Source organism: Poromitra crassiceps, assembly GCF_964638095.1.
Source record: "Poromitra crassiceps genome assembly, chromosome: 2".
Classification (NCBI taxonomy): Eukaryota; Metazoa; Chordata; class Actinopteri; order Beryciformes; family Melamphaidae; genus Poromitra; species Poromitra crassiceps.
Window position 1 is genome coordinate 15,546,410 of NC_139624.1, and position 5,315 is coordinate 15,551,724.

Here is a 5,315-nt window from a genome sequence, read left to right on the forward strand (position 1 = left end):
TTAGCCAGGTGTTATTCCATGAGACAGGTGTGTTAGCCAGGTGTTATTCCATGAGACTGGTGTGTTAGCCAGGTGTTATTCCATGAGACTGGTGTGTTAGCCAGGTGTTATTCTATGAGACTGGTGTGTTAGCCAGGTGTTATTCCATGAGACTGGTGTGTTAGCCAGGTGTTATTCCATGAGACTGGTGTGTTAGCCAGGTGTTATTCCATGAGACTGGTGTGCTAGCCAGGTGTTATTCCATGAGACTGGTGTGTTAGCCAGGGAGCCCAGACAGTTTCAGTGCTCCAGCAGGCAACGATCTCTCGCAGGCAAGACTGCTGCCGGTTGCCGTGGGTCTCTAGTGATTGGTTACGGAAAATAGAAGCCCCTCCCCTCATAGAAATCCCCTGAACTGACTGCAATCTCAGACTACAGTAGGAGATGGAAATGAGTTTACGAGTTGACAATTCAGTCTGAATATCAGGCTAATAAAACACCACAGAAGAAGAAGGCAGAGTATGACATCATCTGTGATGTGGGCACTCTGCCATCAGCAACCTGCATGCCACTTTCTTTCTTTCTTCCTCTTTTTTTGTTGGGTACATACATACATACATACATACATACATACCTCTCATAGACGACTGTCGCCAGAAAACACAAAATTGTTGTTTTATTGTTTATTATGTTGTTTATTGTTGTACATTGAAGGGTATAGTGAATGTCACAATTGTGTCAACACTAGCCCCCCTGTCCCTCCTCTGTCTGTGCGGCACCACCTGCGATCAGCTCCTGGATCTTGACGTGGGCCTGACAGTCTGCGGGGAAGCAGTTCCTCTGGAGGCAGAGGCGCAGCAGGCGCTCCTCAGTCTGCATCTGCAGCGACGCGAGCAGCAGAGGCAGCGAGCGCTCCGTCATTCTGTTCCCTGCCAGGTTCAGGGAGGCGAGAGTGCTGTTTCCCTGCACAAACACCTGTCCGTCCCTGTGCTGCACCGACTGCTCCAGCAGGGGGCTCACTATCTCCTCACTATCGCCCATATCGTCTTGCTCAGACACAGACGGGTGTTTCTCTTTGCCCCCCGTCTTCACGTCAGACTTCTTGCTTCTGGCAGGTTTCTCGTCCTTTTTGGCCGTTTCCTTTCTTTTAGAAGGCTTGTTTGCACCTTTGCTCGATGAAGGTCGGTCAGTGGAGGGAGACGCCCTCTCCAGAAGCAGCCTCCTCCTCTCCACCACTTCCTCGTGAGTTAGAGCAAACTCGCCAAGTATCGTGGCCAGATGAGCAATGCCCGAGTCTCCAATCTGGTTGTTGGAGAGCGAGAGACAGAGCAGAGCTCGATTCAAACGCAGGCCCTGTGCTATATGTGCAGCGCCGGCATCGCCGATGCAGTTGAATGCCAGGTTGAGCGACAGGAGGTTCTTGTTGGCAGATCTGGCTGTGGAGAGAGCTGACCCGATCAGGCGCGCCCCCTCGTTTCCCATGCGGTTATTTCGCAGTGACAAGTGAGTGAGGATGCTGTCTTCGGACAGAAGGAGGTGGTAACTCTGCTGTAGAAGAGGGTTGCCTTCCAGTGTCACAGTTCTCAGGTTGGAGCAGAGAGACAGTGTATTCCCGAGGGAGATCACCATCCGATCCGTCAGTCCGGCCTGCCACAAGTGAAGACTTTGCAGCTTGCTCAAGCAAGGAAGTGTCTTATTAAGCACTCGGGCAATCGGCTCATTCACCTTCCACCCGAGAACCTTGACGCTCTTGACGCTGCAGGGGTCCTCACTCTCCAGTTCCACCCGGAGGCATGCCGTAGTCATCTTTGACTGGAGGTTCCCCATGGTTCCTCCATCAGCCTGGGGCATGATGGGGCACACAGCTGGGATCTCCTTCATGCCCAGACAAGCACAAAGCCCAGGGAAGTCATTCTGTAGGCTGCCTGAGCACTGATACTCATCAAAAGTATGAGTAGCCTTTGCATCTTCATCTTCATCATCTGTCATTTTGGAGGGATCCTCTTCGACTCCGACATTCCCCTTATCTGACCTGTCCTTCACTTTCTCAGGGCGCTTTCTAGACATTGTTGTCTCCTGAATTGTTGTGTCACTGATGACATTATCCCTAATGACATCAAACATTTTGTCACTTTATTAAATCACTTTATTGATGATGTCACAATTTCTATGACATCATCACTGTCTTCTTCTTCTGTGGTGTTTTATGGCAAGTTGGCATCCTTTATGTTGCATTACCGCCTCCTTCTGGATTTATCCATCCACTGTTTCCCTACATTCTGTAAAACCCCCCCCTCAAGAGCCCATCATCAGTGTCTGTCATAAAATCACTGATGATAATTGTGAGTGAGACGGCCAGAGGGAGGAACATTGAGGAGGAGGCGGACCCCCGACTCTGGAATTTGTGTATTCTGTGAGAGGTAGCAATGTGCCGCAAGGCATCCATGTCTGCCGGAAAGCCATTAGAAGAAGAAGAAGAAGAAGAAGAAGGTGATGTCACCAGGAGGTTGTTGAAGGACAGGGGGAAGTCGAAGAGGGACAGAATGTAGGGAAAAGAGTGGATGGATAAATCCAGAAGGAGGCGGTAATGCAACATAAAGCATGCAAACTGCCATAGAACACCACAGAAGAAGAAGAAGAAGGTGATGTCACCAGTGGTGATAAATGACAGGAGGGGTTGGGCGATGGCACTTAGAGAAGGGTCCGCTGGAGGAGATGGAGTCTGAGCCGTCGAGCAGTGAGGGAGGTCAGCAGGGCCAAGAGGTCCGGGAACACGGAGGTCGAAGGCAAGGCAAGGCATCCAGTCTGCCGGAAAGCCATTAGAAGAAGAAGAAGAAGAAGAAGAAGAAGGAGAAGGAGGAGGAGGAGGAGGAGGAGGAGGAGGAGGAGGAGGAGGTGGTGATGTCACCAGTGATTTCACTCGAGCACTGGGGTTCCTATTTGGCCGCACCAATCAGCTATGGACTCAGTTTGAGCCAGGGGTTCCTAAAAATCCACCGTGGTTCCCAACAAGCCATGTTTTGTGACTATGAGTGTTAAAATAGAGCTGTAGTCTTGCAGACACATCTGAATTACTGTTGGCTTTGTGTTGTCATGTGGTATCAACTTTTTGGATTTTTGTGCAGTGTAGGGGGGCTGCTCAGACAGGACGTGTGTATTTCAGATCCGAACGCTTTGAAAATCATGTTGAGAGCGCTTCCAACGTGCACAGCCCACAGCGTATGGAGCGTTTTTTTGTTTTTGTCCCCCAGCCGCCCCCAACCCTAACCCTAACCCTGTGGCCGGACCACTATCAGAATGCAATAATGTTGTTTTTATGTCTTTTCCAAAAAAGAAGTTTCAAGACAGCCAGAGCAGAACGGGTTAAGGGTTGTACACTCTAAGAACACAAATTTTGAGATGATCGTTTCACTCTGATGTTTTTAATTGTTGTTCCTGCCCCCAAGACGGTACCCAAACCACAGTTTGAACCACTTAGGAAGATTGTGGAGACCTGGTTCCAAGGTCTACCTATCTGAAACCACAGATGCTGAACACGCCAGTCTTTGCACGGAGTCGATCGGACCTTCGGTTCAGGACATATTGTACTAGTGAGGTTTGGGAAACCCCTGGATCGGGTTCCCTGATTGGTTGGGTTAACTGATGCTACATGCCAATTTGCATACTGTATCAATAACTACAGTCTCCATTCGCAGCAGAGAGAGGTGGGCTACACACACACACACACACACACACACACACACATAATATATGTTATACACTCGTGAAAATCAAAGTAATCTGTAATCTGTTGATTTGCGTTGCCAAAAGATGTCACTGACACTTCGATTGACCAATTATGTTAAAGGGGGACTTACCCCCCCAGATATGTAACAAAACGGCATGCTGCTTGATTTGAAAAAACCTATGGGAAAAACCAAGAAATGACGTCTCCTCTTGTCTCACTATACTCTTTGGCTGTGCTCAGGTCAGGAATTCTTTTCCAGAAATCGATGCCATGACAGTTTCCCCGCAGTTTCCCCAAAACATCACAAGACAAAGTTATGAGAGCTACAAAATCTTTATAAATATCAACAACTAGCCAACGCTGGTGGCCTGTATGGAAACAGCGTTGCTCAAAATGGTTGAAAGTTATATCAATTTCGTCATTCAGTGGCGAACTAGAAATTGACTCCATTGACTCCCATGTATGTGTATGTAGTCTATGTAAGTATCGTTAAAAGAGCCTGGTGACGCGAGACTCGTTATCGCAGCACAGCACAACAGTCAGGACAAACCCCCCACTCTGAACACGCTCATGTAATCACAATGGGAGATTTCTCTACGTTATTCCCTTGTCCAACTTGTCATATACACTGCCATGAAGTCCCTTTTTAATTTTCGTTTCTCCCTTTTTCGTGATTCTTGTCAAAAGGTGTAGTGCACCTCTGCTTTTCCTCTCGAGCGCAGAGCTGCAGCGGGGCGCAGAACATTATCTCCCTCCCTCCTCCTCAGACCCCGGCTGCTCACCCAGGTGAAACAGCCTCCTGCCTGGGGCGCTCTGTAGCCCTCACAACACAAACAAACACAAACAAAAATCGCTGGTGTGCGATTTATCTGCACAATCAGTGTCTGAAATTGGGTACAGGATTGCGGGAATCCCGCAACTGTTTGCGCGAACCGCTGCATACGACTGGACAAGCCGCTTGTCACAGACAGGCGGGCAGAGCGTCAGTGCAGCAGCAGCAGCTCAGTAGCCTATAAGTCGGAGGTGAATGTCACTTCACCCGCCTTCTCCTCCCCGTCAAATGTGAACCAGGAAAAGACATTTTAGGCTGTAGGCTGCTTTTGTGAAAAAGGGGCACAGAAGAGTCCTCCTCTCTCTCTTCTCTCTGCACAATCAAAGTGTTTGAGTGGTTCTCAATGTGGGGTCCGGTGACCACCAGTGGTCCTTGAGAGGATTCCAGGATTCTCTGTTATCTCTCAACCTAATATATTGTAGCGTTCCAGGTAATCCAGGTATTACCTGTAATGTGATGTACAATAGAAGTGTCTAGAGTGCAGCTAGGAACTAATGTGTGTGGGTGTGTTCCTAGGGGAAACGGGGTATATAGGACCAGCGGCCGTGGGCCGGATGTCAGTCTAGCTATGGAGCGAGCTGAGACGGTTGCTGTGTGTAGAGCTAGCGGTGTGAAGCTAGCTGCTAGGAGCTAAAGGAGCCTGTGAATAAAGACCCTGTACCAACTACAACTCTCCGTTCCTTGGCGTATCAGCGATACGTTACATTGGTGTCAGCAAGTGAAGCGGTAGCGCCTCTGATTCGGTCGAGAGGGGAGAGAGTGAGGAGGAACGGCAGA

General features: G+C 49.1%; 1 pseudogene across 1 annotated transcript; it reads right to left on the bottom strand.

Moving 5' to 3' along the window:
• Positions 1-723: 723 nt before the first annotated feature.
• Positions 724-2,046, bottom strand: LOC310798555 (leucine-rich repeat-containing protein 71 pseudogene; annotated as a pseudogene). Its single transcript has one exon. The product of its transcript is annotated as a leucine-rich repeat-containing protein 71 pseudogene (transcript).
• Positions 2,047-5,315: the final 3,269 nt, after the last annotated feature.